Below are 12,647 nucleotides of genomic sequence, written 5' to 3'. Positions count from 1 at the left end.
CACTTAAGATCAGCTAATACCAGCAGGAGAACGGGGGTGGGAGGGACGAAGGGGAAGAAAACCTTTTGTAGTGATAATCACGGTGGCCCATTTCCAGTAGTTGACAAGAACGTCTGAGGAACACGGGGGGGGGGGAGATAAACATGGGGATATTGATTTACTTTCTGTAATGACCCATCCACTCCCAGTCTCTATTCAAGCCTAGGTTAATTGTATCCCTCCCCTACTCTACTTGCGCTATATTAATGACATCTTCATCATCTGGACCCATGGAAAAGAAGCCCTTGAGGAATTCCACCATGATTTCAACAATTTCCATCCCACCATCAACCTCAGCTTAGACCAGTCCACACAAGAGATCCATTTCCTGGACACTACGGTACTAATAAGCAATGGTCACATAAACACCACCCTATACCGGAAACCTACTGACCACTATTCCTACCTACATACTTCCAGCTTTCACCCAGATCACACCATACGATCCATTGTCTACAGCCAAGCTCTAGGATACAACCGCATTTGCTCCAACCCCTCAGACAGAGACAAACACCTACATGATCTCTCTCAAGCATTCTTACAACTACAATACCCACCTGCTGAAGTGAAGAAACAGATTGACAGAGCCAGAAGAGTACCCAGAAGTCACCTACTATAGGACAGGCCCAACAAAGAAAATAACAGAACGCCACTAGCCATCACCTTCAGCCCCCAACTAAAACCTCTCCAGCGCATCATCAAGGATCTACAACCTATCCTGATGGGATGACCCATCGCTCTCACAGATCTTGGGAGACAGGCCAGTCCTTGCTTACAGACAGCCCCCCAACCTGAAGCAAATACTCACCAGCAACCACACAACAGAACCACTAACCCAGGAACCTATCCTTGCAACAAAGCCCGTTGCCAACTGTGTCCACATACCTATTCAGGGGACACCATCATACGGCCTAATCACATCAGCCACACTATCAGAGGCTCGTTCACCTCACATCTACCAATGTGATATATGCTATCATGTGCCAGCAATGCTCCTCTGCCATGTACATTGGTCAAACTGGACAATCTCTATGCAAAAGAATAAATGGACACAAATCAGATGTCAAGAATTATAACAATCATAAACCAGTCGGAGAACACTTCAATCACTCTGGTCACTCAATTACAGACCTAAAACGCGCAATATTGTAACAAAAAGACTTCAAAAACAGACTCCAACGAACGACTGCTGAATTGGAATTAATTTGCAAACTGGATACAATTAACTTAGGCTTGAATAGAGACTGGGAGTGGATGGGTCATTACACAAAGTAAAACTATTTCCCCACGTTTATTCCCCCCCACACACACACACACACTGTTCCTCAGACGTTCTTGTCAACTACTGGAAATGGCCAACCTTGATTATCACTACTAAAAAGGTTTTCTTCCCCTTCCTCCCTCCCCGTCCCCCCGCTCTCCTGCTGGTATTAGCTCATCTTAAGGGATCACTCTCCTTACAGTGTGTATGATAACACCCATTGTTCCATGTTCTCTGTGTATACAAATCTCCCGACAGTATTTTCCACTGAATGCATCCAATGAAGTGAGCTGTAGTTTACGAAAGCTTATGCTCAAATAAATTGGTTAGTCTCTAAGGTGCCACAAGTACTCCTTTTCTTTTTGCGAATACAGACTAACACGGCTGCTACTCTGAAGCCAGTGTTTAAAAAGTTAGGAAAGAAGTCTGTGTAAAACAACAAGCAAAGGGAAGGGTTGACCCCCTTGAGCAGTGGTTCTCAAACTTTTGTACTGGTGATCCCTTTCACATAGCAAGCGTCTGAGTGCAACTGCCCTTATAAATTAAAAAACATTTTTTAAATATATTTAAAACCATTATAAATGCTGGAGGCAAAGTGGGGCTTGGGGTGGAGGCTGACAGCTCGCGACTCCCCCATGTAATAACCTCGTGACCCCCTCAGGGGTCCCGACCCCCAGTTTGAGAACCCCTGCCCTAGAGCATTGCTAAGGCAGACTATGGTGCATGGATCACTGGCTAGCCTAATTAGTCTTATCGGTTTGTAAAATGCAGAGAAAACCACAGCTCCAGCCTGTGATGTATTATTTTAATAACACCTATGGACCCAAAACAAACACAGGAGATTGTACCTGTGTCTCAGCACATGGGATGCAAACATTTAAAAACAAAGACATTCTGATAATACAACAGAAAAATTCATACTTAAATCTAGAAGTCCTAAGAAAATGAAAGCTTAATATAACTTTCACATGGATTTGTTAAAAAGTGGGGAGGAAAATAAACTTCTCTCTGGTCCAGTGGATTACAGAATATGGGGAATATAAACTAACAGTTACTAAGGTTCTGTGGTTTTAATTCTGGGGTGTTTCTGCATGCTCCTTTTTTTTATTGAAACACACCTGTAAAAATGTTTAAAAAAGGGCTGTATCTTCATATAGGCTTTCCTTTTAGAGTGTTTATTCCTTTACAAAACTTAATATAACTTTCACTTGTATTTGTTAAAAAGTGGGGGAAGAAGCTGCCTTCTTATCTCTGATCCACTGCCTCACAGATGCTGTTTTTGCTAAAGTGGCTTTCCTGCAAAAGCATGCTGCTTCAAACTGTCCTCACTAAAAAATGAAGTTAGTCTAAAACACAGGGGGAAAACAATATCACTATAAATTACTTTTATAAACAGTTTGTCCGTGGTTTTACACCGGGATGGTTTCTGCATACTAACTTATTATTGAAATGCATATGTAAAAGTGCGAAATGGAGGGTTGTTACTTCAAATTGGCTTGTCTTTTAAAGTGTTTATTCCTTTACAAAGGTTAAGATAACTTTCACCTCTATTGGTTAAAAAGTAGGGAAAGAAGCAATCTTCTTATCTCTGATCCACTGACTCAAAGATGCTGTTTTTGCTGCAGCTTCAAATTGTCCTCATTAAAAGCATAGGGAAAAGCTTTTAAACCCTATTTGTTAGTAAGGGTTTGTGGATTTAACCCTGGGATGCTTCTGCATGCTCATTTTTTATTGGAACACACCTGTAAAAGTGTTAAATGGAGGGATATTTCTTCAGATAGGCTTGTCTTGCAAAGCGGTCTTCTTTTCTAATCCACTAACTTCGAAAGGCTGCTTCAAACTGTCCTCACTAAAAAATAACCAATGCTAGCAAAAGCATAGGGGAAATTTTTTTATTACTATAAATTACTTTGATAAACTGGTGGTCTGTAGTTTAACCCTGGGGTATTTCTGCATGCTCATTTTTTTATTAAAACACCTATAAATAAAGGGCTGTTTCTTCAAATAGGCTTGTCTTTTTAAATGATTATAAAATAAAGCTTTATTTCTTTACAAAACTTAATATAACTTTTACTTGCTTTTGTTCAAAAATTTGAAAAGGAACAAAACTTCTTATCTCTACGTTCTGGACATCTAACAGAAGGCAGTTAAAGGGGAAGTAGTGAGGGGAGGAGAGGAAGATGGTTCTTGTTTAAAAATCTTGGGACTATAGGATTGGTTCAGGAAAATGTATTCTATGACACAGCTGTAGAACAGCATCTGATTGGTCCGACCCAAAGGCGGAGATAACTAACCTGAGTGGTTTTAAGCCTTGGCATCTCTCTCTTTCCACAGGAACAGTCACAAGGGTAAGATTTCTCTCTGACTCAACCACGTGCTACCTATCTTTGCCCTTTGCAAAGGGGCTTTCTTTTCTGCCATCTTAAAATGTTTCTTTTATTTAATATTTTTAAAACCTCTTTTCTTAACCTATCCTTATATTTCAAATTTTAAATGCTTTCCTGTTAACCGACCTTTATATTTTTACCATATGCTTACTAAACAGTCTCTGCTTTATAAAATTCCCTTTTTACTGCCAAGTGCTCTTTTAACCTATTTAATATTTTAAAATTCTCTTTTCTTAACCTACCTTTATATTTAATATTTTCAAGTTTTAAAATGTTTCTTTATTAACCTGCCTTTATAATTTTTACCATGTGCTTACTAAACAGTTTCTGCTTTATAAAATTCACTTTTTTCTGCTCTGTGTTCTTTTTTAACCTAACTTTATATTTAATAAATATGTTAAATTTATTTCAAAAAATTTTGATTCTTTAATAACATGCCAGACTAGTCCTTTAAAATCATCTGACCTTACTAAACCTAACCAAACACTCTTTCTTTTGTTTAATAACCTTTCTTTCTTTTTGTCCTCTAAACCTAACCAAATCTTTTTTTTTAATCTTTAAGGCCCCTCTTTCTATTCTTTCAAACTTTTTCTCTAAACAATCAACCAAACATATCAAAGCACAAGCACGCAACATTCCCCCTATTCAAACATAAAAATAATTTTTCTTTAAAAAGTTCAAAATGGCGGTGGTGCCAAACCTCAACACCAACAGACACGGGAATGGAGGGCAGGACATAAGCCCAAAATAGGGCGGGGAAAGCTTTCAAAAAATACATGGTGATGAATACTATTTGAGGTATATACTACTGAGAACCGACAAACTACAGAGTATATTAGTGAAATATGTGAAGTACTAAAGAAGATTGGAAGTGGGAAAGTATTTGTTCTGATGACTGATAATGCCACTAATATGAAAGCAGCAAGGGATATTATAATGGACAAATTTATCCACATACTACTGCAAGAGGCTGTGCTTCCTGTGGCCTAAACCTGCTTCTTAATGACTTTATGAAGGTTGGCATATTGGAAAACATGTTTACAAGAGCAAAAGAAGTTATAAAATAAATTTAAACTACTCATATTGTAGCTGCTGTCTTTAAGAAGTAGTAGGATGAAAACCATGATAAGGATAAAAATGGTAACACTGAAACTTTCCAGCAAAACAAAATAGGGAAATGTGATGTCATTTGACAGTTTATTAAAAACAAAGAATCTTTTCAAGAAACAGTGATAACTGAAAATCTTAAAGTATTTAAAAGGGTATGACACACTGTCATATCATCTGTGTTCACCTGCAGAACTCTCTGAAGATTCTACATCCAACTGCTTCTGCAATCACTGTATCTGAATCAGACAAAGTAATTTTGTCAGACATTCCTCAATTTATGGCAAAGATAAAGTTTACTGTTTTTGAGAATAAGTGCATCTCCACTCACATGTCACAAAGAAGTAAAAGTGAAGGATTTTATTTCGCAGACGGGAGGAATTTATTTACAAACCAATATATGCTGCTGCAAACTCCTTGGATCAAAAGTAGCAATGTTAGTGATGATAGCATTGTTACAGCATTTGACTGTATTCTAAAAACAAGCAACACACTTAGACCAGATGTTGGAAAAGTACTTTTCAAATGTTGCAGAACCTCTTCAGGTATTTGGTCCAGGAGTACAATCTGGGAATCTGCCAAGCATATTACTCCTACAACATGATGGCAAGGCCTTTGTACAAACAATCTCGGATTCCTGTTGCTACCCATTTACTTTAGCTTCTTCCATCTTCTACAGCATGTGAAAGAAACAGGTCAACGTATGGAAATATACACACACAATCAAGGCTAATGTGAAAAAGTCGAGAAGCCTATTTCAATTTGGACAAATCTTCAGTTTACTGAAGAGTCCAGAATCAGAAGTTGTGGATCTTTCAGACAAACAGATTTTGATGACAGAAGTCACAAGGAAAAACTTGAGTTTGCTAGAATTTGCAAGTTTATATTAGTAACCAAGCTGCACAGCACATGCTTTTCTTTCAAACAAATCAATTTTTCCTGTTCTTGACAGCCAGTGTTTTCACCCGCATCACTAATTGAGATAGGTCTCTTGCCTTTGCATTAGTCAACTGTTGGACAACTTAGTCAAAGTCCAAATATGTCACTTTACAAATAGCATTATTTATGCTAGTGGAACATTAATCTAATCAAGGTTAGTAGGTGCAAAATTTGATCAACCTTATTCTATTCTAAGTAAAATCTGTTCTAAGAGACCCGATGGAATGCTGTTACTACAAAGGAGACTGCATAGCTAATTTTATTGATAAAATGCATTGTTTGAGACTCTACAATAAGTTAGTGCACATTTTCTCTGTAGTGAAAGGCTCACATGTGAGTAACTTTCCCTCACATGTAACCATCTATTCTTGTAAAATGTCAGTATACTGAAATATATAAATATATAAAAATTATATTCCATAAAATTTCCTAGATTTTTGAACTCTCCAGTGCCGAGTTACAACTGTTTGGCAGCCAAATAACTAATATTTTCCAGAAGTCTGGGTCTATGCTTAATGTCAACCAGTGACTTAGCTGGAGTAAAATGTGATAAAATAGCCCCTTTTATTTAAGGCCACATCTGGCTGACCTTTTAGAACTGTATGTCATATAATAGCTTAGATAATTTTCATTCAGTAATCAGTTTTGCACCTAATTTGAGCATCCATTCCTTCCTTAATGCTGCTGAAAATATGCTGACCTTTTAATTTCCACATTTTGTAATGTAGCAAGTGAGTGCTCTATTTCTGATGACCACCTCTCTATTGGTGCAGCCATCCATCTAGGAAATCCATGTGTTGCGCAGAGAACAGAAATAGCAGTCATTCCAGTCCAGAGAGCCTAGGAGGCAGAAAGGGAGAGAAATGAACTGCAGGTCCAGCACGGGAGCCCAGCCCCAAGCAGGAAAGAAAGGAGCAGCCAATTCATCTGGGGCACCAAATTAAAAAGTGCTGGTCCTAAAAACACATGTGTAACTTTAACCATGTGAGTAGTCCCACTGACTTTATGGACTAGTCAGATGTTTACAGTGGTATACATGCTTAAGTGTCTGCAGGATCAGGGACTACTACAGATAAGACATGCCTTAAATTTTTGGTAGAAATGTCTTTCATCTCACACTAATTTTTTTCAACCCTACAACCTTGTCCTCCATGCTGTCCAAAGGCGTGCTTTCCTTGTAGTATATAATTATTTTTTCACTTGCATATGAATAGTCCTTGTAGCATTTGTTGAACTTGGGTTGTTGTTGTTGAGCCCTCAAGGATATGGAGAAACCTGAAGGAGTGCGCGTACAGGTCAAGACCCCTGTTTCTTCTGGCTCTTTAAGCCACAAGAACTCATGGCTTTATTGTTTATTTTTACTATTCTGCTACGAGCAGGGCTGAAACAGGAGTGAAGCAATGGCCCTGGAGTTAGAGGTCTTAACAAGAGGGGCTTTCTGCTTGTTTGTAAACACAATGTGGAGGATATTGGCCTAAGAGATGTTATTAGTTATATAAACCATTCATTATAACACATTAATATTTCTCAATTGTATTTTTCAAATCAGTAATTCTCATATCTGCTGCTAAAATTTTTGAAATAATCATTTCAGTATTCTTATTAATTCTAGCTAAGGCTTACTGCCTCAGTTTTTGACATCAGTGATGGTGGTTTCATTTGTTATGGCGGAGCATATGCTTCCATTCTCTGAAATCTCCTAAAGTCAGCTGGCTTGTGCGAAAAATTAGGAAGGCAGCTACAGGGTCTGGGTCCAACTTTGATGAGTTTTAAATAAGACTCATTATGCCTGGCAGGAATAGTGGTGATTCTTATAGACGAAGTCATCATACCAAGTAGAAAGAAAAGGAGTCCTTGTGGCACCTTAGAGACTAACTGTAAGGTGCCACAAGTACTCCTTTTCTTTTTGCGAATACAGACTAACACGGCTGCTACTCTGAAACATACCAAGTAGAGAATCCATGGCTCAGATAATAGACTAACCAAATATACGACTGGATAGAAAAACAAGAAGCAGAACTGCCCAACCATATATAAATATATATACATTGCTCTGTACACTAAAATATCCTTGTTAGTGTAACATTATTTTCCTTGTTTTGTATTATTTTAATTTGCAATGACATTATACTTGGTCTCTGTAGACACTGTGCGTCAGAATTTTATTTGTTGTTAAATTAAGCCTCTTTTGCCCTCAGCTCTTGCAGGTCTGGTCTATTTTTGTGAGCATGCAATCTGCTGAAATTCACAAGAGCAGAATCTTTTTTTTAAATAAACAAATAATATGTTCATTATTTTACAGAGTAAATGAACAGGCACAATCCAAGTATTGCCAGTCTCAAGTGTTAAACAATCATGAGCAAGACCCCACCTACTCACCCAAATGAGATTATTTTAATGTGTTTTGGTCTGTCTTGATTTTTGACCTCTTCCTGCCCATCCCCATTGTGTGTATTGACAATTAGCATTGCTAGTGCTCCCAAAGGTATTCAGCATTTGGTCCCTGCTGCAGGAGTTCTCACCCCCACTTCTGCCTTGCTGCCTCATCCCTGCCCCTCCTACAGCTCCTAGGAAGCTTCTTCCTACTCTCCCAGGCCTGGGGCGAGCTGCAGTGGGGTCCCTCTTCTCCCCCTTCTGTTCCTTCCTATGTCTGGTGTAGCAAGGGAGGGAGAGTTGAGAAGCAGAGGAACTGCCCCACCGTTCACAAAAGAACATGGGGCGGCAGGAGCAGTGCCATTCTGAGCTGTTGGGCTTTTTATGCTCCCTTTTTTTCTCCCCTCCCCTTCTGTGAAAATGGTGGTGAGGGGGACAGTCCTGCTTGCTTCCTGCAACATGCCTGCAGAGCCACTTTCCCCCTGAGACAGGGCAGTGGGGAAAGCAGCCCATCAGAGGGGGGGTTTCCCCAAGACAGAGTTGAAATTCATGGGATGGCTGGAGCTTCTCACATCACTACTAGATTGGCTCTGGCGCCAGCCAAAATCACAAGAGCTGGCAGCCCTGGTTCTGCCTTGCCAGATATCCCCCCCCCCCCCCCCCGTCATAAACATACAGCTAAGGGTAGCATAAAATCCCTCCTTTACCTGTAAAGGGTTAAGAAGCTCAGATAACCTGGTTGGCACCTGACCAAAAGGACCAATAAGGGAAGAAGATACTTTCAAATCTGTGGGGGAAGGCTTTTCTTTGCGTTCTCTCGGGACAAAGAGAGGGACCAGGCAGAAAGAAAAAAAAACACCTCTCCTAAAACTATACCTGGAATAAGCTTCTAAGTTTACAAACTGTAAGTATAGCAAGAGAATGCGTTAGTTTATCTTTTGGTTTAGCTTGTGAATTTTCCCTATGCTTAGAGGGAGAGTTATCCCTGTTTTTTTGTAACTTTAAAGTTTTGCCTAGAGGGGAATCCTCTGTGTTTGGAATCTTATCACCCTGTAAAGTTACCTTCCATCCTGATTTTACAGAGGTGCTTCTTTTACTCTTTTTTTTTCTTTACAATAAAGTCTGGTTTTTTAAGAATTTGATTGGTTTTTAGTGTCCTAAAAACCAAAGGGTCTGGTCTGTGCTCACCTTGTTTACCTATCTGGTTGGTAGATTATTCTCAAGCCTCCCCAGGAAAGGGGGTGAATGGGCTTGGGGGGATATTTTGGGGAAACAGGAACTCCAAGTGGTCCTTTTCCTGAATCTTTGTCTAACTTGCTTGGTGGTGGCAGCAGTACTTATCCAAGGACAAGGAAAGATTTGTGCCTTGGGGAAGTTTTAACCTAAGCTGGTAGAAATAAGTTTATGGGGTCTTTCATGCGGGTCCCCACATCTGTACCCCAGAGTTCAGAGGGAGGAAACCCTGACATCCCCTGAAATCTAAACACCCATATTCCCTACACAGTGTCTCCGAGAAGCACTAATTTAGATGCATTTTGCAACACAAGTTCAACTAGCATTGCCAACCCTCCCGATTTCTCACCCTATCTCCCGGAGGCTACTAAAGCCAAACCGGGAGATTTTACACACTGACACTCCGGCAACGCAGCGGGGCTAAGGCAGGTTCCCTGCCTACCCTGCCCTCATGCCACTCCTGAAAGCAGGGGGCTCCGCACTCTGCCTCCCCCGCAGTGCCAACTCCCTGGCTCCCATTGGCCGGGAACTGCAGCCAATGGGAGCTGCGGAGGCGGTGCATGTGAACGTGGGCAGTGCATGGAGTTCCCTGGGGCCGCAGGGATGTGCCAGCCACTTCTGGGAGCAGCGTGAGGCCATGGCATGCAGGGAGTCTGCCTAAGCCCTGCTGTGCCACCGACCAGGAGCCACCCAAGATAAGCACCTCCCAGCTGCAGCCTGCACCCCGCACCTCTCCTGCACCCCAACCCCAGATTGGAGCTCTCTCCTGCATCCAGAGCCCTCATCCCCTCCCGCACCCAAACTCCCTCCCAAAGCCCTCACCCGCCCCCCAATCCCAGCCCTGAGTCCCCTTCAGCACCCAAACTCCCTACCAGAGCTTGCACCCCGCACCCCTTCCTGCACCCCAAACCCTTGACCCAGGCTCAGCCCGGAGCCCCTTCCCACACTCCAAACCCCTCAGCCCCACCTCCCAGCCCAGAGCCCACACTCCCTCCCGCACCCCACCCCCCTGCCCCAGCCCAGTGAAAGTGAGGGAGGATGGGGGAAAGCAAGCGATTGAGCGGGGGATGGAGTGAGCAGGGTGGGACCTCAGAAGGGGCGAGGCAAGGGTGTTTGGGTTTGTGTGATTAGACAGTAGGCAACCCTAAATTCAACAGGACAATATGCCATGTTGGGGGCAGGGGGCAGCTTTTCCTTGGCTCCTCTTCTCCCCTGCCACAATACCCAGGCTCCATGAAGCTGAGTTCCATAATTATAAACATAGAAGTACTAGAGATAGATGAAATTGAGAAAAAGAAAATGCTGCAGCATAGCCAGGCTTCTGTTCAGCACAGCTCCTACTTCCTTTTCCATGTTTTCATTCTCCATACCATGTAGTAGAGGGGAGCAGTCAACACAGAACAAACTGAAGACTTATAAGTGTTTTGGATGTTGAAGTGGCAGGGTTCTAAAGTTTGGCATAAAATTAATTGCTGAACAGCTTCAAGATTTGTTTGCATATCTTCTCACAAAGCCAGCTGACTGCCAAATGAAGAGGGAGGAGACATCTCAGAGTCTAAGTTATTTATAGTACACTGCTACACCAAAGTCTGACCATTTTATGTCCAATACTTCAGAGCAATGCTAGTGAACTTCAGAATGCACAGTGTAGATCATAGGAAATCCCATCTGAATCCCAACACGCTATCAGTTTATACCTCAAAGCATGAGAGTTGCTTCCATCTGTTCTTTTAGTTTGCATGGTTAAAATGTCATTAATAGTCCTATAAATTATTATTTATTATAAATTAAATTATTCCCAACTATTTTAAAATTGAGCCAAAACATTTGTGTCAACAACCTCTCAAGGGAGTGTATTCCATGGGTCAACGTTACTGCTGTGTAAAGAATATTTCCTTATATTAAATTCTAATTGCACTATAATATTGAGTGTCTCCTTATTTTAGGGCAAAATGAAAAGGGATCACTTTTGTATTTATTTCACCTGTCCTGCATGAGGCAAATAAATGGACACATGTAAATACAGGGAAATGTAAATAATGGCCAAAGGGGCTGCCACGTTGCTGATCATTTGACAGGTATTCACATAACACAAGCTGATTATTATAACAAAGAACTACCAGCATGTTCCACTGTATTTGACATTGTAATCCATATTAAAATATATCTTAAAAGAACCAGGCATAGGTATGCAGGCTAGAGACAGAGGAAGAGATCCCCTCAAAGACACTTCCTGGGCACAATATGGTGAATTTTCTTGCTTTTGGGGATTTTATCCAAGTAATTTTGCAGGCATAAACAAGGCGACCCATGCCATTTGACTATCTTTATATGGAAAATACAACAGGCATTTTTTTAAAGAGCAAAACTACTAATGCATTTGCCCCATCTAGCATAGTGGTCCGTTAAGAGCACAGTCCTAACACTGGAAAGAGCTAGCATGCCCCAGCACCCTTTACTTCAATGGGACTTCAGCTAGGTTGTAGGGTCCTATGGTAATACATCTTGATGTTTAATTACACCTTGTCATTAAGCTATTTCAAGACCCTGATTTAAAGAGATGCCGTCAATTAAAAAAACCCTGCACTTCTGTCTCTATTTAACCCATCATTGCTAGAAGTAGCTCCCAAGACTACTGGAACTTCCTTATCGTCCGCTCACAACGTTTACTTTGTGTATTTTGCACTATTTTCTGCATAGTTACATTCACTGACTACAGTTGATTTTCCTTGTTTGCGTAAGTCTTTCCCACAGCAGCAAGGTGACTGCACAATTATAAAGAACCGGTGGGGCAATCAGAGGCAAATGCAGGACTGGAAACTACTGATTAGATCGCCCCGAAAAGTGAAGCAGACCGCAGTCCTTCTTTCGACAACAAAGATACAATGATCTGAAAGCAAAGAAAGACAATGTTGCTGACGTTTGTAAAGTACTCACAAGCCTGGGAGCGTGGCCGCAGAGACAGCACCGGTGGAGAGAGCTGCGACCAATGACAGCAAATCACGTTCCCCCCGCAGCCCGCCCCGGCCTCTTTTACTTTCGGTTGTTACGAAAGGGAGGGAGGCGAGTGGAGCCTCAGCGCGACTCAGTCGCTCGAGCTGTGACTGACGGAGACTGGGGCTAATCCAGGAACGGCAGCGGGGAATTCTTCCTTCTGCGCCCTGTCAGGCTGCTCGGTTGGCAAAGAAAAGAAAACTGCGGCGGCGGCAGCCGGGGACCTGAAGGCTGGGAGGTTAACAAGCCCTTCGGCGTCCTGGGCTGTCACTGCTGTACAGCCAGCTGTTTATCAGTCCCTAAAGGGGAAGGAA

The 12,647-nt window shown here is 41.6% G+C and overlaps 1 protein-coding gene across 1 annotated transcript in view; it reads right to left on the bottom strand.

Annotated features, from left to right (window-relative positions):
- IL15 (interleukin 15) overlaps positions 1-12,363 on the bottom strand; it is a 90,222-nt gene extending 77,859 nt beyond the window's left edge. The window contains exon 1 of the mRNA XM_073341211.1: positions 12,277-12,363. The gene's annotated coding sequence lies outside the window, so the exon portion shown is untranslated. The remainder of the gene's footprint in view (positions 1-12,276) is intronic.
- Positions 12,364-12,647: the final 284 nt, after the last annotated feature.

This window comes from Lepidochelys kempii, chromosome 4 (genome assembly GCF_965140265.1).
Source record: "Lepidochelys kempii isolate rLepKem1 chromosome 4, rLepKem1.hap2, whole genome shotgun sequence".
Taxonomy (NCBI): Eukaryota; Metazoa; Chordata; order Testudines; family Cheloniidae; genus Lepidochelys; species Lepidochelys kempii.
Note: the sequence above shows the minus strand (reverse complement) of the source record. Positions and strands in the feature narration are given on the sequence as shown.